This window comes from Bombus affinis, chromosome 3, assembly GCF_024516045.1.
Source record: "Bombus affinis isolate iyBomAffi1 chromosome 3, iyBomAffi1.2, whole genome shotgun sequence".
Classification (NCBI taxonomy): domain Eukaryota; kingdom Metazoa; phylum Arthropoda; class Insecta; order Hymenoptera; family Apidae; genus Bombus; species Bombus affinis.
This window is the reverse complement of record NC_066346.1, coordinates 12135290-12161619: the sequence shown is the minus strand read 5'-3', so window position 1 is coordinate 12161619 and position 26330 is coordinate 12135290. Positions and strand designations below refer to the sequence as shown.

The window sequence follows — 26330 nt, the reverse complement described above, 5'->3', positions numbered from 1 at the left end:
GGAATAATCGTTTCAGTGTTTTTTAAAATAATTGGTACATTTGAAAATTATACAGTCAGACTACGTGGTATCTTTAATCTTTCTTGAATACATTCGTGTTTCAAGCAACAAAACAAATTGCAAATTATATCTAGGAAGAAAGATAAAGATTGTTCGAACGTGAAAATGCTAGCTCCTAACTTCATCTCGAATAAAATTCTTTTGTACACCTTCGCCAAATTTCCAATTTCGTGTATTCCTATTGTCATTACCTATTCGTTGTCATAACCATCGAGGTCCAATTATCATAACGTGAAATCGCATTCACATTTCTAGTAGACGACGCATGCATTCGCGTTTTCGCGGCACAATGGCCGCGTGTATCGGCCCCCAGAAAGCATTTTCACGCGGAATTGAGCGGCAACGAGCGCGACATCGCTTCGGTACTTTTCTTCTTTTCCAACTCGACCTTCTCTCACCCCCTTTTTCCTGCATTTTTCCGCACGATTCTCGTCTTCGCGCCCGGCCGCTGCTCGTTTCTCTTGGATACATAGAGGCACGTCTGAATTGTCGTAGATTTTCTATGGGCGCTGTGTGGACCAACCGGGAAAATTCGCCCGGGAAAACCTGTTTATATTCACGGCCATGTGGCAGTTGCAAAGGGAGGAAAAATCGTGAAAGTTTATCTCGTTTGTAGCCACCGCGATGACTACCCTGTCGCGGTTGTTCACCTTGAACCATTTTCTTCGTTTTTTTTCTATCTTCTTCCACACATTACCTTTTTTTTCTTATCGAGCACATTTTCATATTCTCTGTTTTCGTGACGCTTCTAATTTTTCCCTCTTTCTCTTTTAAGGATATACGCGCATAGGTAGTGTTAGAAATTAATTCGATTTTGTCTCAATTTACGTCGTTTTTAGTTTTCTAATTTTATGGGCTGTCTTGGTGGTGTTAAATTGATATATACGAAATGAAGTGTGAATTCAATAGACTAATACCACCTATTAAATCTTGTCTCATCGTCGATTATATCAATTGGGTGTTTATGTGGGTTTAACTTCGGGAAAAGTGGCATGAAAGTGAAAAACATAAATGTAGTATTCGAGCAAAGTCGAAAACATTCTCTACGTGTATTCTCTACATGAATTATTTTATAAGAAACTATAACAATTCTATTGTAAGACCTTTAAATTCTAAAACAAATATTTCCTATAAATCCGAAATAACGAAGCTAATTAGTTACTGGAAAACTACATTTAAATCGTTTGAAGAATACTTCTACTAAATATATGATATAATATATAATATATGATATAATATATGATATAATATATAATATATCTAGCAGACACTACACGCGGTATTTTGATAAAACTATTATGTGCGAATTATCCTTAGAATCGTTCATAATATCTAATATCCGTCTAATATTTGTTCTTAAAATTTCGTTCATCTATCGCTAGTTCCTCTTTCGACAAAATAAAATACGTGTTTTTCGTTCTTTTTAATCGTTCTGATTTTCTAACCGTCCACTTTTAATCGTTTTTTGACTATTCTTTTATAACGGGTCATTTTTTGCTGCTAGTCGATGTATGTACACGTATGTTTTATTCCCTGGCTTTATTTTCGCGCTCCTAATTCACCGGCCAACAGTCTTCTCGTAGTTTTCTTTTTCCTTCGAACACAATGAACCGACCTGCAGCACGCTTAAATTGCACGATTCTAACCACGCGGATTCCCCATCCGGAAATTCGCTCACGTTTGGTCGACTCGCTGCATACTATGGCGAGTTTCCGGTCTTCCTCCTCTGGTCTAAGTTTTCCCGTGGATTGGCGTGTAGTGTCTGTTCTGCGACACTCTAATTCTCCGCGAACTGTTCTCTTCTTGCTGAGCTCTTGAAAATTTCGTACTCGACTCACTGGTTTGCAGCAATCTTGCGGAGAAAACTGATCATCGAATTTTATTGCGGAAAATTGTGTATCAGATACAGATCGACATCGAGAATTGAAAATAAACGTATGTCAAAGGCGAAACTTTCTTTGCACAAAAGATCTAAAATTTCTAACATTGCAATGCTACAAAAATAGTAAAATTCTTTAAAGTAAAGTAAAAATCCTCTGGTATGTCTAGTGAAATTGTCACATGAAAATGTATAAAATTTCGTACTTGGTTATACAATTTTAGTAGTCAGTATGAATTTCAATTGCAATATATAATTGGAAGAACTGCAAAATGTTATGATATAACGAATATAAAATTAAATTAATTCGATTTTGTTATTTTTGTTCCAGGTAAGTGTTAAAGGAGTTTCAATTCGAATTGCACGTGATACGAAGTATTTCATGTTCGTGATAACAAGATTAAACAATTATGGTGAGTAGTAGTAATATATGAATTAAAAGAATTGTTCAATGAGCATCGGTTGCTTATAACAACTTGCCGTACATTTTAATTAATTTTATTGGTCGTCTATAAAAATCAAACACGATCTACAAAGGATAGATTTCCACAACAATTTAGAAAAATTGTTTATAAGGTATTACATTTTTAAATATAGCTTTAAATTTGCATAATAAAACACAGCAAATATAATATTTTTCAAACCTGTAATACAACAACGAATTCAAATTGCTTCATCTCTCCGTCCTAACAAAAAGATCAGGTTTAACATTAAAACGTTATAACCAGATTAAAACATGCACGAGAAGCTATTCGATTTGATAACCAATTTACGGTCGGTTAAATTGAATCAATCTCGTCCTTTTAATCAATCAAACACCCGGTCTTTTTGCTTGTCTGGTCGCTTTCAGCGTGTTCGGTTCGTATTAGCGTTTTCGTCGAATCGATGGCTTAATTAAGAATTTCGTTGGATGAATGCCGTAATTAAAAAACGTGACAGTCTATCGAGTCATCGTCGACTATTTTTCAAAAGGGCGTTTCAATAGCCATCGACCGGTGGTAAAGCCGCGTAACGGGCCGCGAATGATTCTTTAAAAATAGGTGTAACGCTTTGATGATAATCATGATCGTCATATCATCAAACGTATCGATGTGACTGTAATGAACCGCTGCTTAATGAAGACATCATTCAACCATCCTGTATGTCGATGGAACGTCTCTTAACGCGTTTGCAGTCGAAGATCATTAATTTGTATGATTTGGTCATGATTTATAAGGCTAGGCAATACCTCTTCTATCGTTGGTAACTCGAATCACTTAATTTCCATCTTTTTACAACTGACAACTGAGAAAGTTTCTCTGATTAGGAAAAAATTCAATTAGAGAAAAATTGTACGAGTTACGTAGATTCGTAATTAAGAAACTTTCTGAGATTCTAACAATATTTGAAATACGTCATAATGGCGTTGTTGAGACGCAGAATAAGTTTTTAATATTTATTCCTCTAAATTATTTTAATATTCGTTATTGATATTCATAGACTTATTGTCAGTTTATTTTCTAGTGGCACACGATTTAATGGTATTGATAACTTCTTAACACTTTGATGTCTCTTTCAATATTGTCAATGTGCTATAAAATAAGATCAGAATAATAAACGATTGAAAATAAATTGAAATAAGATGAAAGTAACTTATGGAATATAAAATAGAGAATAATATTCTTCATCTTATCGTGAAATGCAATTGCAACCGGTATAAAGTAAAGAAAGCAGAGGTGGAATATTCTATATAAATCTGCGATTCCTTCAGTCGTAATGTCTGCAAATAATTTACATTTACCCGTTTTGCTTAAAAGCAACGCCATGTTGTGAAGCTTAAAATTATTAGATCTGAAAATTTAATGCTACGAGAGAATGTTCTGCAGAAGAAAGAATTTCTCTATTATATTACAATGTCTATATAAATTTAGTACTATCATAAGTTTTGTCTATTTGTTATAGTATTCAATAATCTCTGATTTTTTTTAACATTATTCCACAAATATATTGTTCAAGTATTATAATTATAACTATTAAATTAGCTCTTTAATATAAGAAATATCTTTTGAAAAATACATTACAGTAAAAATATACTAAAATAGTATAATATTAGGGAAGGATATACAGAAGATAAATTTCTAAATTATCCGTCGTTAAAACAGTAAATTCATAGATTAATTAAAATATATCTACCTGATGATAACGTGTAACTTTTTAACAGCTGTGATACAACTTTGTTTTACGAGCGGCAAGAAAAATTTTCCTCTCATATTATACCGGTTAACGAGTAATAAAATTATCACATTATATATATAATGTATAATAACATTATCGCACGTGTGAAATTTATTTTAATGAATTGTAATTTACTAATTTGCACCTTCAAATTTCTCATAAATGCATAAATGACCATAATCCAATTATTATTAGTTTATAACCATCCAGAAACGTAAGAATGAAGGTATACATTTCTGAAGTAAGTTTACAGAGTAAAATACTAAATGATAGTAGAAAACACTTTATAATACTTTGTCAAAGAATCCGTTACTTCATCGCCATTGGCCGTCTAATGGAGTGGAGAGTTCGTTAATTGAGGATCGTCTCAGCCAATATAAATGTCTCGTTGGGCATTTAATGAGCAAGTCTCGTACGTGTTGGAAAATAGGGAAACATAAATACACGGATGAGAACGGTGAATTAATCTTGGTCATCCCTCTTCGCCGCAATTTTAAATGCCTGCGTTAATTAAGAGCCGTGCGTGCTAACACGTGACTCCTTCAGCATTTAACGCGTCGTTTTGCCACGCGAGTAACACGCAGACCGTTTCATTTTATCCTCCTCAAAGTGTTCGTGTATCTCGTATTTTTTCACAGCGCTGTACATTTGACAGGATAATGAATGCACATCTGCAACACTGTTGCATACTTTTGTATTAAAGTAAAAGGTAAAGAAGAACTTGATTTGATAATTGAGAATTCACGATTTTGAATTACAAAGTCCTATCTCTTTTAATCACATAGATATCTAACTCGTGTTTCCTAAGGAAAAAATTTTTATTCGCCGTACCGCAGTGGCTATGGATATAGCAAACAGTTTTGCGAAATATCGATTAAACATTTTTCCTGAAGGGAAGTAGAGATCGTTGAGAACGTAGAAACTGAACGTCCTAAAATCTGAATATTCGATGGAACCATATTTGACATTTGTTATATGCTAACTTATTTGCTAGCTATTCATACTGTACGTTAAGTTTTTATTCCATATACTGTTTCACCACACTGCTGATAAAATTCCAAAATGTTTTATACAACACATACCTTCATTCATCAGTCCTTCTATTTACTCAGTAATTTTCCCTCGCATAACAACGCGTTATAGGGGATAACACGCTCATTATACCCATAATTCTCAATTTATCCGCAACTTTTCGTACAGCTGACCTAAACTCATCCTCGCTCTCCTAACGCGTTAAATTCGAACTATTTCCATAGTAACTTTCGACACTTACTGCTAGAATAGCATAGCAATTACGGGCGAGTCCAATTAATTAAAGCTGAATGCAACAACGAGCTACGGGTACGCGTGCTCCGACGACGCCTCGATCGCATAGTTTCGCGATTATTTCCACGAGCAAAAACGCCTGGCACGCTGGTGTGATCAGCGTCGAGTTAATTAACGGGTAGTAGACGAGCAGAGGGTGAAAACGAAAGTTAAACAGTGTCCGAAATCGAATCTGCTGGAACGGTTGGTATAATCGAGGCAAACGGGCCGAATAATTCGAAGGGTGGAAGGGTAGCGGCAATTAATTCGTTATGGCACGCTCGTTAACGGGATTCTTGGACCCCCTTTTGTCTCACTTTTCCGTCTCTCGAGGCAAAGCCGGTTTTCGCGGGACGCGTTATTAATCACAGGCCGTAGGATTAGGCGGTAGGAATTAATCCGAATATTAATCAAACATCCTTTTCGGGTCTCTACCCCTTCGTCTTCGTGATAAATTGCGGATTCGTCGTGTTACTCGCGCCTTGTTTAACCACGCAACCTGACGGTTGGCCTGTCACGATTCGTTAGCATTATTTAGATAAATGAGATCCCTTTTGACGGATTTGTTTTGCATGGAATTGCACATTCGGCAATTGAACTGCCAAATTTGGCACGTAATTCGGCACGTATTTAAACTTAGTACGCATCTAACTTTTACGTTGATCTTGGCTTCTGAAAGTGCGCTGTTGTTTTTTGGAAATCGAGGTTGCAATTTACGAGCGGCATGTATCGGATTGGCAACTAAGTGATTGCTGATTTTGTCAATACCACCTAATAACAAAATCCGCAATCACTTATTTGCCAACCCTATAATAGCTGCGTTAGACCGAGGGTTCTGCAGATTTTAGAATCGCAGGGTTGAGAGTATTTCTATTCTGATGAATTTCTGTATATATATATATTGCTTGTTATCATCGTGGATGACAGCATACTCGCAGTTTGCTTTATCACACATAGGATTATCTACATTTTATTTAATAATAGTAAATTCTATCTATTTTAATGAAATTATATATCTTCCACGTATCCGCGTATTTCAACAAAAATTAACACCACAAATTTTAAATTGTTAAATCTTTCGAAATATATTCCACGATTTCGTAGGGAACTTTTAAAATCGCAACCTCCACAAGATCGATTATAGAGTTTAGGCGATAAACAACGTGTGTGCATTAAAAAAAACGTGCATTCTGCACGTTTGCGCATCTTTACATTACCTATAAATATTCGTTTCTATATGATAATTACATCGTTATTACAATAATTTATAACGATTCATAAAGAGCCGCAAGCTAAACCTAGTATCAAGGTTTACTACAAACAAATATTTTTCATTTCCTTATTAATTTAAGTACACGGAATTTTTCTATTTCTATGCAACAATCTCATGCTACAATAGAACATCAATCAGATTCGTTTAATTTCCTCGCATTTCTTGTTACAATCGCATAGCAAACACATAACCCGGTGATATTAATAATTAATAAGTCTCGGGCAATTTCAACGACGCATAATGTTTGCATAATGCCGCACCGCGATCAGTGATATCGCTGCAGCAGCGTCGCGGGTACGAAGATAGATAGTGGATGGCAGCCGCGATTGGAAGTGACGTCGTTTAGGACGATTCCGGACCCGGGTCACGCACTCCGGGCTCGCTGCTAGTACCAGCAATATCGTACATCTCGGCCAACGGTCAGCAAGAGTGATATTTATGTGGAGCCAGTCGCGGTAAATATGAAAAGGATGAAACAGGCCACCGCTAAATTTACAACTACCGCGTCACCTCGGAAGTCTCGTTTAATTTTGTCCCATTTACGGAAATTCTTTCGCACGACCGTTTAAAGAAAAATGACACTCATTTCAGTAATTAATTTCTTCAGCTGAAAAGATTATTTTAGACCAAGTATAATGGTCGTTTCATGTCTTTTATTTCCAAGGATTTTTAATAAAAATTTTTGTCAAATAAATTTGATGATTGATACAGTATTGATGTTAAGGATAGACGAAGAGATTATTTTAGAATCTAAACTGAAAATGTGTAACGAAAATATTTTACTGGATATGTTTAATGATTGATACTTATGGAAGTACGTCATTTGAACGTTAATCATGTACTTGTGTAACGATATTCATAAAAAATGGAATTCGGAGGATCAGCTTGGTTTCTGAGAGGCTCGAATGTCAGACATACTATTGGAAAACAATTTATCCTTCGGATATAGAAACAAATATCGGATTTTTCTGGTTTAAAAATTTTATAGAAATCCTTCAATTTGATCAAGTCACCAATAATTTTCGAATTAAACAGTTCTTGAGTAACAGCGACAGATTTGAAGTAACATCGATCGTCGCTATATTCATTCAAAAGGACAAAAGCTTTTCATTTGATAAATGAGATATCTAAGACTTTTGTCATAATGATCAAGATCTGAGAATAGATTGATGAGAATTGTACGAAACTCTTAGCAACAAACAATGAAGACGGGATTGCAGTTTAATGGAATATAAGGACCCGCTGTTAGATACGCGGGTCAAGAGTAAGATGAATAATGTCAAGCATCGTTGTCGCTATTATCTCATTTGTCATCCACGTCGCTCGTGACAGTAGGTACACGGAAATATCACGATGGCAGGTGCCGTTATCTGATGCCAGCCTGGATCGATAAAGCGATCTTAAGTAGGTTACGTTTACCAAGGGTGGATCCGTGTGCGAACAAAAATATCGCTTAGAAAAGAAAACGTACCAAAAGTATTTCGAACGAAACAGCTAAACCATTGAATGAGGACGAGAGTCGACACTTTCGTCTGTCCACCATACGAAAAAAAAATTAAAAATACTAGTATTTCCAACAGGTAGATTAATAAATACCTACTTTACAACGTCTATGTACGTTTCATTCTTTTACACCATAATAACAAACGCACACATTCAACTTCGGCAAACTATCTGAAAAAATTACCCTCAGAAACCTGTACCATTGGAATCAGAAATTTGAATCATAAAATCAGCATCTCGTCACGAAACAGCATAGCAATTGAACCATCGAGAAACGACCCCGTCCTGGTAATTTAAATCGATCTTCATCGCACCCACGCGATCCAACTATCTAGAGAAAGGATAATGCGTGGGATGATGTATAATCTTCTGGATCCTTCCTCATACGGAAATGCATCTTTTAATTCGCTTTCCGGGCGAACAATGCCGCAAGTCAGCATGCAAATAACGAAATGGAACTAAGGGAGGATGAAGTCGTTTAGTGGAAGGGGTGTATGGTTGAGCCACGGTGCAATGCTCTCCCGCGAGATGCTGCAGGATACAGTACAGTGCGACGAAGGGATAACGGGAATCCGCGATAGGATACGCTTCAATTATCCTCGTTCCTTTCTTCCCTGCCCAGGCTAGAGGCGAAATAACAATGCGTCGTAAGATAAACACGCGATAAGCAAGTAGCATCGCGAACGAAATGAAACTACACCGACCCTGTATAAAGACTGACTTCTTCTTCCGCCAGTTCTGCCACTCTCTTATACCGTTTCTACGATCTCTGGTTCGCGAAAATCGAACTAGTCGAGCCAAGCGTGTCGAGAAATTTGATAGAAGCTCCGGGTTACTTTGAAGAATAAGGGTGATCTCAAAACCAACCTAATTTGGAGAAGTCGATTTTGAGATATCTATAAGAATTCAATTTAAAGAAAGCCATGAAATTAACGAAAAGATTTAAATTAACCCGAAACATATAAAGCAATATGACATTTTTAACCCTTTCGAGGCGAGTTTTTCTTTTTTGAAACGTTATAACACGGATTATAATGCACTCAAAAAATACAGATTCTTTTACCGTGTAAATATTTCGAAGAATCCTCTATTTGTACAATATTATATAATAATTATATAATAAAATACTCAGAAATGGCCAATCTCCAGTCGCTAACAATAAAACCAATTTCCTATCGTAAACAAATTTACGACACAATCTGTAAACCTACTTTCCACCCTCTATATCTTTCATTTTTTAGCCCTTCTTTCGTCGTCACTCAAATTTCCCTCCCATTGTTATACCGTGCATTTTTTTCTTTCCCCTATCTTATTCCACGGCCTCGTTTCTTCCATCGATAGTGTGCTTTTCCCAGTTTGCACTGGTTCTCGCTCTGTCTTGCAGCCATGCGTTCTATTTTTCGTCTTCTTCATCTATCTTCGTTAATGTTTGTCCGCTTTATTTCTCCCCGGTCGTTCCTCGTGACACGGCCCCTCGTTTTTCTTCCTTCTCGCCCAATCCTCCTTCCCTGCACTTCCTTTGCCAGTTACTTTTTCGTAATTTCCTATTGCTGATACAGAGTTTCCTGACACGGGAATTTCATCTGCGCACCTTGTCTCCCCTCGATAAACTATGTTTATTCGTTGGTATCCTCTTTTTGACTGGCAATGATCTTTCTCTCTCCCCCTTTTTTAGAACGGAAGCAAAGTGTCTTTTCTTTAACTATATTCCTCCATTCATATTTAATTTATCTATACACAAAATAACTATATCTCTCTACATTATCGTTATTTGTATGTCGAAATTGAACGAGAATCGTACTGTGTCTCTTAAATCTAAGACTAATTATTAAACCGTAAAAACGATTCTTCCAATTCCACCAATACTTACATCATTAATAAACAAAAATACATCTCTATTTAGATTCCACTTCTTTAGTTATAGAATAAAAACATAATAGCATAAAAAATTGCAAAAATGTACCACGTCTTTGTATTAAATTGTCAAGTATAACACAAAACAGTACTTAACCATTGCAGCCCATTTAACCCGTTGCAATCCTCGTTCATATCGTTCGTTGCTCCGGCAACGTTCGTTTAATATCCATCGAATCGGCCGGCAGGTCGATTCCTCGAGGCGTTTCCGGTTCGATAGGTCGTGCAAACTGGACGTGTGCCAGATTCCCAACTGCAAGACAGACAACGTATCTCTTACATGGTTGAGGCTGTGAGATGTTTAAACAACGATAGAAAATTTGGACGAACGATCGACAGAAACGATCCCGTCGAGACATATATGCAATTTTTGGTAACGGGTACTTTCCCAGACTTTTTGTCCATACAGTAACCCGGGTCCCCTGGACCAATTGGGGTTGGGTAAACGCCCAACCATCGCGCAAGGCACACAGTGCCCTGCTTCCTGGATTAGCTAGGCCTGCAGGGGCTGTCGCTCGTCTCAGGTCGAACGGGGCCCTTTCTAAGCCCTACCGTCTACCGGGACGGTACCGGAGCAGTTGGGACGCTGCTCACACGCCGTAGACCATTCGGTGTAGGACGAACACCTTAACTCGGCCCTCTTGCCAGCATCTTGGCCATCAACCACTGCCACCACGAGTCCATACCCATTTTTGGCCGAGCAGAGGGGTCGCTACTCCCTCCGGGCTATAACTCGACCCGCCCGTGGTACCAGCCTAAGTCACTGGTGGGACTATCGTGTGGATGTACGGCCACGTCACTACCGGCCCGGCGTCCTGCTAACCGAGCTCGGCAGACCCAGATGGGACTCACGTAAGCGGGGCTTACAGGGCGCCTACAAACCCTGAACTTTCCCCGACGGTCCCACCCTTGGCATCAGGATCGTGGGTGCGCTACTACCCAAGGCCCCTTGGAGAGAGTGAGGCTGCCTCTCTCCGCCGGCAACCTTCCTTGCGGTGTACATAGGGACTCACGTAACGGGACGCTTGTCCCGACGGTCCCCCTGGCTGCGGGAACGTGGGTTTGCCAGCCCCCATAGGCTCGCAAAGCGAGCCCTCCCTGCGGGATCCCGTCGAGACAATTGGCAAATGGGCATCGTCCGACGCGAGCTCACGAATCCCGAAGCGGGAGACGTTGGTGAGAAAAATGGGCCAATTAGTCTCCGCCGGTCTCGAGGAGCAACTGGATGTTGACGAATCGGACGTTGTGGCAACTTGCATTGTGCACCAAGTGACCGATAGCCTTCCGTTCGATACGTGCGTCTGTAGGGGATTTTCTGAGACTAAAATGCATACCGAATTGATGTACGTTGGTAAAGAGGTATAGTTGGTCTATTGATTTGGCTAGGGCAATAAATTGTGAATAGAAATAGGAGAAATATGTGGGTGATAGCAATGTAAAATATGAAGTTTAGGTAAAAGAAATTCTTTGAGTTGAAGGTTTCAAGCTGTTATAATTTTAAAGCAGACAAAATGAATATCAAATATGATTTTATGAGGTCGAAATGTATATTAGGTTAATATATGTAGGTACATTACGTACGTTGATTGACTTGCTGCAAAGGGAAGAAGTAATTTCCATGAATTAATGAATTAGTGAATTAGTGATAGTGATGTAACACGTTAGTAGACGTAAGCTTGTATGATAATTTATGTACATAACTGTATGAAATAAATGTAGAATTTCTCCTATAAATTTGGAGATTTTCTTGAAATCATAAATTGTGAGTCGATGTAATTAAATATAAAAGCGTGTGTAGCTGTTTAATCGATATTATAAAATTTTATTTTTTCTAGAAAGTACATAGATATATAACGTGTACTTTTAACGACGCTTTGTGGCAGTTGCACGTGAAAAGAGGTTCGCGTATAATGGGCTGGGTGTATGATCTGTTTTTTCCGAAAGGGATACGTACGAATCGGCGTTATAAAAATGTTGGGACGATCGACGTCCCGTAGATTTCGCTTAATATAAATGCAAAATATCCGAGAGCTGAAAGAGTTGCGCGATCACGAATTCTGATCGGTTTTTATTTCGGCACTCGAAGCGAAATCGATAAACAAAATCGCACGTATCCGAATAAAAAAATGGTTTTGATAACAGTTTACGAGTGAAAGGTATAAAAATCGATACAGATTAAAAGCATTAAAACGAGAAATTTCGTTTTAATTATGGAGAGAGAATTCTCTGGTAGCGGTGGTTCGTGAAATTTTCGTATACATATAAATAATTATAGATTCTGTTTCTGAAAAATAAATCAAACCGTTTCATTATCAATTTAAATTCTTCTTCGTATTTATTGATATATAATGTAATTTTTATCGATCTTTCTATTTTAACGCAAACTCTTCATACAAAATGTGAGAGAATTTCTAACGTTAATTGATCATTCTTTTCAAACACATATTTCTTCTTATATAAAACATGTATTAAAGTGTATTTGTTACATTCTTAATACAAATGTTATATCTGAGTAACTTAAAAAACATTTACATATTTATTTTCTAAACTGAAAGCAAAATACTAGTCCGATATAAAACAAATATTTCTTTCACACGACTTTCAACTAATACTATATTACATCTACGTTTAATTCCACTACCATCTGAAACTTGTATTTTCCTGACGAAACGAGGATATCTCTCGTCTACCAAACACTACCATGTTCAGCAGTCGCAATATCCACGATCGAGCTGGAAAGCATTGCGGAACGATCGATTCTCGAACGAACGAGAGAACCAGAATTGAACAAAATTTTATCACAACGTAACTCGAACATCATTCGATCACAATGTGGATTTAACACGAGCGTATGAGGAAAAGGAAGACTAAACTCGTGATTAAGATTCTCCGTGCAATTTGTATAGACGCACCTCGACGCTTCTATCTGATCTTTATGGGCGCGATAGCGCGATAACAAGTGCGTATAGCACGTTAATCTCGCGACTGAATGGACGACGCGACCGAATACAGATGTTATCCTCGTGTGTACGAAGCTTACGGACCAGAGAGAATGACGACCAGAACCGATCAGCCAGGGATCCTTGCCCCGAACAATAATCCATCCGGCTTTAAGCTTCGCCATTTTGTTATAAATGAGTTTCTTTCAACCGAAAAGTGAGTAAAATTTGAGGTGATTTATGGTCTGATATTTATTACGTTAGAAATACGGAATTGTATTTGTAAAAGTTTTAGAAAAGACTTTTCAGAAGGAATTTTTCAGAAGATTTAAATTTTCAACTTAGGATATCGATGTGTTTTATTTCGTTTCAATTATTTTATCATTAATGAGATATTAGTTACATGAAATACGGAAACATAGAAGAGTAGGGTTTGCAAAATTAGATCTTTTAAGAAAAGTTTTCAAATGTTATTTAAAAATTACTACTTAAAGTTATTTGAAATTAAATGATTTGATTATTTGTTATTCGTTGGTATGTTTATTCGATATTTGATTTTGACAGAATAATGGAGATTTACCAGTATGTAGATGCAAATGTTCCTTGCTAATATCGTTGAACAGTCACTACGATTGTTACTACGTCATTTTTTCTCAGTTTTAGACAGAAAATTACATCAATTAAAATACATTATCGTAGCTTGCAGAAAATAGCTTGTTTGCTAAAAATTACTAAAATTAATTTAGCAAACACAATGATATACCACTCCAGAGATTCCTGAAACTTTAATCAATAATACTGTAGCTGAGAAACTGGCAATTACCAAAATCCTCGAGAAGGTATTAAATTTTCGTTAGCAATAATACACCTTAACTCCACAATAGCCCCCTCTCGACATTCGTCTTCGCTCAAACACCCTTTCGACGAACCACCGACAAACTTCCCCTTTTTCGAATCGCAAGAACCGTCATGAATGTTTCAACGACTTCATCTTACTCGAAAAAACATCTTCTCTGAATTGAGAGCGGTGTAAATCAAGGATCAACGATCGTCGAGAGAAAGATCGGTGACGAGAAAACGAAAGCAGCCGATATGGAGACAGGTCGGTACGAAGACAGTTCGAAGATGGAATAATGCGAAGGAACGAGTCAGTGCACGATTCAAATTAGCCGGAACTAACGAGCAGATGGAATGCGCACCCGTGGAGCGAAAGAACAAAGAGGGAGGAAGAGAAGGAAGAGGTGGAAGAGAGACGAGAAGTTGTATCATTTTGGTCTGGTTGTATTTGAAGGACGATCGAGAGGCTGGTTCGGCGACTACCGTCGTTATTCTTTAATTAGGCCGGGCTACATGCCGCCGAATCGAAGGTTTAACGATCAGATCCATCGATCAGCGGATCCGTTTTAACGTCATTAGTGTCACGACGGAGTGACGTGACCACGAAAACGAACAACACGTCTAGACGAAGAGAAGATAATCGATTTAACGGCTATCACAACATCAGCCTAAGGATGGACCTACGTTGCGCTGCTCTGATTAAGAAGTTGCTGGAAGAAGTGGTTGCCGGTTGAATCTCAATTTCGAAGCGGTTCAATGTTTTTCGGCACTGTGCAAGTCTGAATCATTTTGAACGTGATTCGATACTTAACGTTCTTGAAGAAGTTTTCGTAGATCTTGAATCCTTCGTGTTGATACACGAAGGTCTGGATGGGATTGGTTCTATATGTGTTTCACTTTCATAGCGTCAAATTAAGTAATATTTGAAATGTAATATACTTGAACTTAAATAATTGCTATAATAATAAGAACGAGGGTGTGCCAATACTTTCTATAGCCACTCTATGTTGACCACTAAACGCAAATATTTAAACAGTATCTACGTTTCAACGATATCCACTGAATTATGATTTACATATCGAATCATACAGTCCCAGAAACAAGGGTTAAACAGAACAGTTAAACAACTGAACCTCGTGTAACCACAAAAATGCTTTATAAAGCTCCAACTTCAAAATGGAATACACACCTTGGCGTTCCTGGAAGCGTACGCTTCCAAAGCCCATGGCTCGGTACGAAGCGAAGACTTTTCCAGCGTCTAGTCTAGTCCGATGGTTAGCCGTCGGCGAGAGACGGGGCCCCGGCGTTCGACAGGAATTCGACGCAAAGGAATTCAGTCGGATCGAATCGAGCGTCTAGGCCCTTTCCGAATGGAGACACTCTCGGCTCGGCTCGGCGTCGGCGGATGGGCTCAGACAAGCATCCATTCGAAGGCATCCCATACCATCAGCGTCCCGGCCAAGCCATTTCCCATTCCTCGAGAACCGTGCTGTACATTTCCCAGACGTGCCCCTAGCCGGCAGTCAAATGCCAATACGGCACTTATCCTTGAACCAAGCCCACCCTTACCTTCCGTTTCACCCATCCCTCACACGACGTAGGTACACTCCTTGGCTTGCCATCATCCGTATCGTTTCTCTATCTTTCCCTCTGCCCTTCTTTCTCTTTCTTTCTCTTTGTCCCTCTTCATACGCCATCGAAAGCTTTTAAACCATTACCGGAGGAATGACGCATCGTGGATCGCCCCGTAGAATTCTCCTGCGTGTATTCGTTGTGTGTCTTCGGGAGTACTTCGACAGTATTTATGGAGATGAATGCGCCGCGATGGGAGCGGAATCGTGCAGCTTCCGGTTGCTGTCGAAGCGGTATCCGAAGCCGATCGATGGCGATTTATACGGCCTGCAGAAATTAACCTGTTAACAGGGACGGGCTTCAATAAGAAATTTGTGTAATCAGAGGGTCAGAGGATGATGAAGATAAATTAAGTTTTGAGGGGTTGATTTCTGGGTGTTGTACATATTTTGGTGAAAGTATCGATAGATTAGAGGCGTTGGTGGAGTTCTCTGTGTGTATTCTGGCGGAAATTTGTTTCTTTATTCAATTTTTAATTAAATTCCATCATACGGTTGATTTGTTTTTATCCAATTTCCAATCGAATCTCTTTTCAGAATTTTTTGCTTCGTTCAATCTTTTTATAAAATTCGTGTCACGTATCTTTTTATACCGTCGCAGTATAATTCGTTTCCAACTGAACAGAAACAACAGGAAAATTATCAACGTTCAATAAATTGACAATTTCGAGCGAGAAGTTAATTTACTTTCTTCGAATAACAGGATAAGGATGGTTAACGATTGTTCTTGGGGAGAGAGACGTGTAGTTAGGTTAAATGGTCGATAAAGCGTTGAAACAGTTTTCCCTGCAGTGTTTTGCGGTATTTAGTCGGTGGTTGAGGCGAGTTTCTTGAGGTCTGCTTCCGAGTATCGCTGGTGGTTGATGCGGTTCTTAGGGCGCGAGCCTTTATCTACGATGTGTGATGTTAAAAATCGATATAAGAATTCTAAAATTAGATACTTTGCGAGCGTTGTAAATTACAATATAACCAAAATGGATAGAAACGTTATTCTTTTTACGGTTGGTAATATGGTTCCTGATTTAAAACTGAGACACACGTTTCTTGGTTGGAGACTTTTAACAAACGAATATATGCGAAAATATGTGGAATATTATTAGAATTGCCCAGCGGTGAATCTGAAAACTATCAGGAATATACAGTGAAATGTAAATGGTGTATTACGATAAGAGGAGGAGGGGTAGTTGTTTTCGCGAGTGGATAAAATGAAATAGAATCGTTTTAAAACGAATAGGTTCAACTTTGTAAAAGATTCATCAATTCTTGCGTAAAAACGAAATCGTAAAACTACAGAATTCCGCGTGCCGATCGAACGATATGCACGCGAATATTTCAATCTGGACGTTGTGAGAAACAATCCTGCGCAATACGTTAAGACGTAACAGGATAATTTTCTCGGGTTGTTTTCATAGTTCCTTCTCCGCGATTTCCTCAGGCCGTTCTTTTAAAATGATAATTCCTTGCAGCTGTTGCAACTTTTGCAGATTGAAACTTTCCTTTCGGTTTCTAAAGAATAATACTAATTTTAGGTACATTATAGTTTTCTAATTACAGTAACTTCACGAGCAAGTATGTCATACGTGCTACATTACGAATTTAATACATGGCAAATAAACATTTTCACAATGATCGTATACTCATTGTTAAATCATAAATTAGAAACCCCGGCAAAGTACTCTAATATTAATTTTACTAATGACTCATAAAAGATTCAATTCCTACGTGAGCATACATTACCCACTGAGTATATCGACCGTGAAGTTACATACTATAATTTCATACAATAATTAATTAGGGTAAATTAAGTTGTTATATTTGGAAGAATATTATAACATTTTATTCAAGTTTACAATATTTGAAATCCAAAATATCTGCTATATATTTACTATTTAATATTGGAATATTTTATCAACTGTTTCGGTATTTAACAATTTTTTTCCAAATAATGAATTTTTGGGAAATTTGACTATGCAAAATATTATACAGTTTAGAGTTTTCGATTGGTAAAACAGTTTTATATATATTAACAACTTTCATTTTTTTAATTACATTAATAAAAACTGTGAGAAAATTTCTCTTCCATCGCTTTATCGTAATTCATGTAAATAGATCGGAATTTTATACTAAAAGAACGAAAGTTTCGAAGCGATGGTGCACCTAAATAACTTAGTCTATTTGTAAAGGACAATAGTACAAAATAATATATCGCATATGTTCCCTATCAATGGAAAAAAATTCACCGACATTGATCAAAATGGACATATCGGAGCCGTATATGTTCGACGTGTGCTCAATGACTAACGAAACTAAAGCAAAGAGAAAGAAAAGAAGATGAGCGGTTGACGCGATTAATTAGCATAAAAGTGGGCTGGAAGATCGCAGAACTCGTCACTTGGTGGTCAAATGGAATGGGGGACGTGAGCTGACCAGCGGTCAGCCAAGCATTGGTTAATGTTTTCAACGTGTGTTAAGGGTGATTGAAAAGAGGGTGTTCCCGTAACATTGTTCCACCGCAACCTAACATTTCTAGGGTGCGGTCAGAGGCAACAAAGCAACGCCCATGCTGGAACCGGTTTCACTTGGTCTGAAGGATATTAATTTCCTCGTCGATAAATCAATCGGCCGGTGTGTCGTTCTCGTTAGGTTGTAAATTGTACGTATACGTAGCAGAGTACGCGCAAAAATAATGGCATGGTAATTGGAACTGCGCACTGGTCATTTTAATTTCGACCGTTCGTTAGCCGAAACCCATTCGTTGCGCCTCTCATTACGTTTCTCTACATTTCTCTCTTTCTAACGTGTACTCTTTTTTTTCTTTCATCGCCGGTATTACCGGGTTTAAAGTGATTATTTTTCACTGAGAATTCAAACAGTGCTTTTCAGTGAATAGTTTTAGTTGATCCTTGATATTACTATTTTTACGGAAGAAAATTAAGCGTTACAAACACAATTTAAACGTATTTATTGCAATTGTATGCAAATAAGATTTCAAAATTTCTTGTTCAAAGAACAGAATTTGATCGTAACAAAAATAGATTCAATTAATTACTCGTTTAATAATTTATTCGCGTACCCACTTACTGAAAAATTACATGTCTAACACGCTAGAAGTATAAAACACCTATCGCGCAGGAACATGAACATTTGCTCCTTCGATCCACGGAGACTTTCACTCGAGTTTATACGATTCCTCGGAAACACCAATAATTTTGCGATAAATTACTCGCGTCCAATTAAGAGGAATAAAACTGCTATCCGGATAAAAAAGAAGCGAACACACACACACACACACACATATAAGGTGTATGTAAGCGATTTAGATTTAAAAACACCAGAGTATATTTAACTATGTAGTTTATTAAAGTATACCCTACGTGTACACTAGTCGTATAACACAACTGCTGTCTTGATTCGTGATTACGTATAGATCGGCGCAAGGGAAGTATCGACTTAGCTGCTACTGCTCGTGTCACTCGATAACAAAAGAATGTCTCGCTACCCTGTTCGCTATATTTATAACCGTCGGAGTTGACAAAAGGCGTTGGGATTTTAATTTTGAAGATGTTCTCGAAAGATCCCAACGGACGCTGAACTCTCGACCTTGTTTACGAATTTTGACTTTTCGGGTAGTCGACTCGAGGGCATATGATCACGACAAAAACGACAGATTTTGATTAACCTTCGGTAACCGCCTAAGGTTGTCGGATCTATAATAAACTCATCTTTCTGTAAACACGATCTTTTGTGTAGCGGGTTCACTGGACGGAAACCGCTATGAATTTTACCGACGAGTGCCGCTACATATATATATATAACGGTGGACGATCCGCTAAAGACGAAGGGTCTTTAAAACTTTCGTCGAAGTTGCCGGATACCGCGTAAATGTTTCACTGCTTTAGACGTTTCCGAGCAGGAAGTAGGTGTTGAAGATTTAGTTTCCAGCGGCGTGGACGAGAGGAAAAGGATTTTTAAGTACTCCAGCCATCGACGGAAACCCGCAGGAAAGTGGAAATCGACCGTGGGGGATCAGACAATTTCCTTTCCCGTCGAAGTAACGCCCACTCTTGGCTTCTTCGTTTCTCTCTTTCTAACCGACGAAACTTGCGAGTTTACTTTAAGAACCGGCCCCGGCTTTCGTACTTAAGCACGATACCGGCTCAAGAAGTTGACAGAGAACTGTTTTCCTCTTATTTTGTATCGGAAACGAGCGATCCGATGAATCTGCAATTTTATAAGCTTCTCTGTATCTTCCTGTTGTTGCTGCACAAGCTGGCAATTATTGCAACATGGTGTCTAACGTGTAGGTTTTTAGATAAAATTGTTGAGTATTTTCATGAATTATAACGTGTGATTGTAATTTAGAATTCCTGATTATATTCGGAGGGGAACTGTATGATACGTTATATGTACTTTCGCTGACAATAGAGTAGATCTCGATCAAATTGTAATGTGGAATATAATGCGTAGTTTTAACTTAAGATTCTTGGTTATTTTTACGGTTATCTGGGAGAAATTTCATAGTGTCGAGGAATTGAAAATGAAATATTTTACGTTATAGTTTTTACATTCAATTATGGTGTGAAGAATGTAGATTTGAGTGTCTAGCAGGAAATCTTAGATAATACGGAACAAATGAATCACGTTATTCGAAGATTATCTATATAAACATTCTTTCCTTAATGTAATGGGATAACAAAAACTTCATATAAATGCATCGAAAGAAAAACGAAGATAAATTTCTTTAATTCACAGAATCCATTAATTAGCAAATTCCTGTTTCTTTTGTAGAAGTCATAGCTGTACCTGGAAAGGAAAGAATTTTTCACAATGAAGAATAACATAGCTGCTGCTGCATTTGTGCGCCATATATGTATTTAACAGAACATGGTTGGGCAAATATACCATTGCATTCTGTTTCTGATTACACCAAGGACAGAAGCAAGGACAATATGCAAGAAAAGAGGTTTTTAATAAAGCCGGATCTTATACGAGTATTCTTTGCAAGATAAGCTCCTTTTACTATAAACAAGAATATAGTATTATACTAGTAATTTGTTTACCCTTGTTGTCTTTGAAGTTACTGCTTCAATCAGATTCAAAGAACACTGAAATAATTTTAAATTTATACACTTCGCTATACATTTTGATTTTGTAATGCAAGTGTCCCTAATTATTTATCTTTTGCGTTCGTTCATCGTTTATTTCGTTTAAAAATAAGAAAACTTGAGAATTAAGATATATGGACATATTTCTAGGAAGAATCAAGAAAAAGTTGATCAACCGATCAATTCGTTTATTCCGTTTCTTGCAGAAGGAATTTTATCGACGTGCAGGTGCTTGTTATTTTCCGAACGCTGTTTAGTCGAACAATTTTATTGCCGCTGAATTAAATTCCTTCTCAGTTAGATCTGAGAATTCCAGGCGAGAATACAACGTCTGCCGCAAAGGAATTTCCGTATTACTCATCATCCTCGTGCATGTCGAACATTCTTTTTCGAGACGAGCCTTGTCACACTTTTCGACGCATATGTAAAATTCAATTAAATCCTATTTGATAATGTCTCTATTCTAAAATATAACTCTTGTTATAATATCTGGCGCGGGTGAAACAAATTTCTGCTTACAATTAGTTCCAGTTCTTTTAAATTTAATATAAATTTGCATAAAAATGTGCATTGTAATCGCGAATAAATTAATCTTTTAGATAAAAATCTAGTAATCTGAAATTAATCCAATTTAAAAACCAATCGCAAAGATTATTGATCGACAGATAGAAAAAAGATTCCAAAAGATTCGGCGAAAGTTTCAAAGCTTAGAAGCGTAAATGTAAAGTATAAAATATCGTTTCGTCGCATTTTGAATATTAGACTTCGCTGAAGCTCTTCTGTCAGTAACACCAATAACAAAAATAATAACCGTATAATTCGAGTCAATTAATCATCGAGTGAAAAAGAAACGATCCACGATAATAACGGACGATTAACCCGAAGCATCGTAGCAATCGGCGATACTTGCTAACAGAACCGGTAAAACTAACAATTCCGTGAAGAATAATCCTGCGTGGTTCGTGGTTTACAATTATCTTCAGGATCCCGATGCAGGATAATAACCGGCGATAAATTCGCGACACGTTCGACGTGAGTGAAACATAATCGTGGCACTTGCGAAGAAAACGAGTCCGTGTGTCGTCCTTCCTGCTAATCACGATCGCGCTTTTTCATCGTTGCAAAGGTATCAATTTCCAACGCGCGGCTATTATTTCCTAGAAATCAGTCGCAGCTTCCGTCCTTGGACTCTCTTAATTGCCGCGCCATTGTCCTTTTTGCTCTAGCTTTTGTTATTGCCATTTTTCCTGCAATTGCTCGGACGGACAATGGCCTCGGTGAAAACGGTCGAATGCCAGGCTTCGGTCGTTTCGATGAGATCTCGATCCAGTGATCCAGCAATTGCACGTTTCTCTCCGGTTGCTCGACTTTCCCGTCTCTCCTTTCTCTATCTGCCTTTCTCTTTCGCTCTTTCATTTGGTCATAGAAAATCCTGCACACGTATCATCCGCGTATCCAGCCGGAATAATCGAACAAACGATTTCGTTCGGGCGCGATCAGCAGAAGGTCCGCGATGCGAAACATGATTTCCAGATCGGGCAACAGTTTGTCGTTCGACTCGGTTTGGATCGAGCGCTAGTCTCTGGCCAGTGGACAGTTGGAATCTGAACCGTGGATTTTACGGGGATTTTGTTTTAACCTTGATTCGCAAGGAATTGGGCAGAGTACATGGGATTATTGAAAAATTGATATAGGGATGATGATAGGGATTTTTGATGGTATTTATGATTATTGTTAGGCAGGGACTGCGTTGGCAATTTAGTGATTTTATTTGAGAGAAGATAAGGATGGATTATTTGGGTCAGTAGGAAATTTGCATTAAGTTAAGCAACTTGCCTTCCAATCCGGAGAAATTTTATTGCAAGTGATTTTTGGTAGATGGCGATATAGCATTAGGTTGTCCGAAAAGTTTCTTTCGTTTCGTAAGATGATAATAGATGAACAACAATTATTATGTTCGTGCATAATTCAATAAACTAATATAAAATAAAAAACATTGTGCGTCTATTATTTTCTTATAAAACGAAAGAAACTTTTCGGACAACCTAATATGATGGAGTAATATCCGAGTTAAGAATGACGATAAAAATAAAATTAAATAATATAAAGGAAATATAAAATATATAAAGGAAAAAAGAGGAAAGATTTCAGATGGTATTATTGGTGCAAATTAGATGTGTATCTATACGTCATGTTGGAAATATTTCGTGATTACGTGTGAGAAATCTGAATAATTGTACTAACTGCTTTTTTCTCTCTCCATACTTGTCGTTAAAATCATCAATTCTTAAGAATATAGCAATAGTAATTTTACGTATAATATTAATTGACAAATGATCGCACGAGCGAAGTTGAAAACTAATAACAAACCAGGAAATTTTGTTTGCAAAGGCGTGTCAAAGTCCTGGCTATAGTAGCATGATTCATAAACATCTATGAAGCAGCGTGTGATAAATCAACCGCGGTCGCTGCTATACCTTATCAGTCACACCGTATTCAAAGTGGTTCATTCTGAGCCGGTGCTTTCAACCGGCCAGTTGCATGGTTTCACAGCGGTATTCACTAGAGCAAACAACAGGCATTGGCCACTTGGCTACGAATAAAAACGACGATACGAGATATTTGTTGTTGAAAATCCATGAATCGGTTTTCTTAGGCGTTTGTTGTCGACACTATGCACAATAAAAGGTTGGTTTAAGAAAATATTATTCAGTTTGATAAATTTTTTCTGAATAACAAAAAATTGATACGATCTTCCATTTTGAAAAATCTAGGATGCCTCATTTGTCTCCGTGAAAATTTCCTCAGAAAATCGGTTGCACGTTAGAAAATTAGCCACCTTGTAGCATTCAATTAAAGTAAAACCAAAGCCAATATCCTCGTTAATGTCTGAGGAAATAACTTTTGATATTTTATTTAGGTCACCCAGTATAAAATATATATGTGTGTATGTATTTTTAGTGTTAAGTATAACCTAGTTAAGATAGAATGTCGAATTTTGATTGAACCGCACAGATTTAACAGTTACGTAGTAATACACGGTAGGCCATTGATGTTGATTAATGACGTGGAAAGTGAATTAATGGAATTAATAAGAGGGATGATGGAACGCAGTAGGATTAATGAGAAGATTGATGGATAAAGTTGCGCTAGTTCTTTCCTTTTTCAATGTACCAGATGTACGAAGTTGTTGCTAACGAAAAATAACTTAAATAACATCTTTATTTACCACGTAATGATAAAATATAACAATACGAAACCATATTATGAAGACTTGCATATGATAACGTACAAGAACTAAAGATCGACAAATGTGTCCCATATTTACGATTGATTCACGAGAATTTGTTAAAAGGAATGTATGTGAGTCAGGTAATTAATTTAATCTTCATACGTTTGCATAGTGGAACCGAAAATGAAGGTCTCCCAATTCCCTATGTACATAAATTTAGTTAATTGTAATGAATTGTATCGATTATTACAATGTTTCTGTGTATTCGTATCGTGTTAGTATGTACACAGTGGAATTAACTTGATGAAGGTAATGAAAATACCGACCGAATTAACTCGTCGAGCACAAATAAAGCGATCTCCAGAATGTATGCCTCCGTTCGTTTCTACAAATCAGGTTAATTATAATCCGATTGATCGCTTCATCGGTTTTGAAAATATAATACAGTTTGTCAAAAAGTTAAAAAAAAAGAGCGAGAAGAGTGTTATATACATCTATATAGTCTGCTCAGTGAGTAGAATAAGTTAATTTAATATTTTTGTACTGTTCCGATCATTTGGTCCTACTTGTACCTACCGTACGATCTAATGCGATCAACAACAGAAAAATAAGCTTAAAATCATCGAAAAGGCTAAAACGCTTTGATTTATTCTATTGATTCGAAATGATACTCGAAGTGCAGTATGGTAACTAAAGAATGTATTTGATGAAAATCATCCCGCGTCATAAGAAATAATATAAAATTTCAAGTCTTTTCGCTTCCATAAAATCTCCATTGTAAAGACAATAATCATTTCTTTGACCTTCTCTTCGAAGAAAGGAAAAGAGAAAGGAAAAGAAAAATAAAAATGGGAGAAAAGAAAGAACAATTCAACCATCGCGATTATCTCGAACTTCTCGGTCTCCGTTGAAAATCTCCAGTTCGCTCGATACGCGGTCGGTTCTCGGCGATACGTGGCGGGTCAATTTTTCACAGAGCACGTCGCGCTTAGTCGCGTATGAGTTTCCGCGCGGCTTGGCCATCGCTCATCCTAGTCCCGCGAGATGCATTTAAGTGTACACGCAAACGCACGTGCGTCCGTGGCTAGGTTCGCGGCGCATTGTCTTACCTCCATGGGCTGACCCTTGCGAGGTCATAGATCACGAGCTTCCTGGTGTAGTCCCCGATATAAATCATCGAACACCGCTCGGCCTTAGCGAATTTATCGTTCATGTCCGAGCCACTTAATTTATCAGCCAAGAAGATACCGTACGCAACGGAACGAGTACTCATCTCTGGGATACTTTCGGTTTTCGTTACGATCGCTCTGCAAACGGTTGTTAAAGTAAGCGTTAATTGTAAACTGAATTTATGACGCGGATATGACTTCCCTGCTATTTTTTAGTTCTAAATTTTTATATGCATTTTTACCGTATCTCACGCTGGTTAATTTAGGATTAATGGAAAGTGTAGAATTTCCTACTGTACGTCAATGGCAATTGAACGATTGGTACTTTGAGTTCTGCCTAATTTGTTAAATATTTCAATATGATAACAGTCGTACGCTACAGACTGAAAGATTGAAATTATTGCATTTATCTTTATTATGTTATTATTATTACATATTAACTATGTCGTAATGTGTGTTAATGTTATGAGTGCAGAGTGTATACGATTCGTTGTTTTTAAGTAAGACGAAATCTCGCAAGATATGCCACCCATGGACAGCATCGATGTACAAGTGCTTGCAGCTACGTTTCTCCAAGGTAACCGACCTCCGAGGAAGAAGCTTTCGTTTCGTGCTTCCTATTTTTCGTCCACGTTACTATATTGGCTATACATGTTCGTGTATCGACGTTTTTTGATATATGGACACGGTTCTGCGAGGTTGGGTGAAGTAGTTTAGAGGAGTCTGAGTGATGTATGCTCGGTGGAACATACAAGCTGTTATGAGCTGATTTCTCGGATTGCATTGTGGAACATGAGAAAGTTCCTTCGTATTCGCTTCTTATTTTTCAACTCTTTTTCTACAATTCTTTTTCTTAACTCGATAGATTTATATAGATTGATTTAATTATTAGAATACTTAGGGATAACGGTGTTTATTTCGTCATTAAAATATCGCATAATGTATATGCAATATATATAGGGTGTATTATTTTAGAGAAAACGAAGCCTCTTTTGAAACAGATTCCAAACTTAAATATTTAGAAAATGTTGAAAATTATACTCGTCAGTTCCTATTCTAGAATATTAATATCAGGTTTGTAAATATGAAACCGGAATTTGCCTATAGATGGCCCTAACTGATAATGTAGTTATCACTAAACTGCGTCATTGATGCCAAAGGTCTTTGTTGACATCTCACAAACATTTTCGACTCAGAACAATACAAGTTTCATACAACAGCATAGTTTGTAATAGTGTTGAACATGTCGAATTTTGTGCCTGGAAACTA

The 26330-nt window shown here is 37.5% G+C and overlaps 1 protein-coding gene and 1 long non-coding RNA gene across 2 annotated transcripts in view; both read left to right on the top strand.

Moving 5' to 3' along the window:
- Positions 1-26330, top strand: part of LOC126914738 (mannosyl-oligosaccharide alpha-1,2-mannosidase IA-like) — a 588982-nt gene that overhangs the window by 108351 nt on the left and 454301 nt on the right. The window lies entirely within an intron of this gene.
- LOC126914931 (uncharacterized) lies at positions 18555-20547 on the top strand. Its single transcript, XR_007709951.1, has 2 exons — positions 18555-19855; positions 20344-20547. It is a non-coding gene; the product is annotated as an uncharacterized LOC126914931 (long non-coding RNA).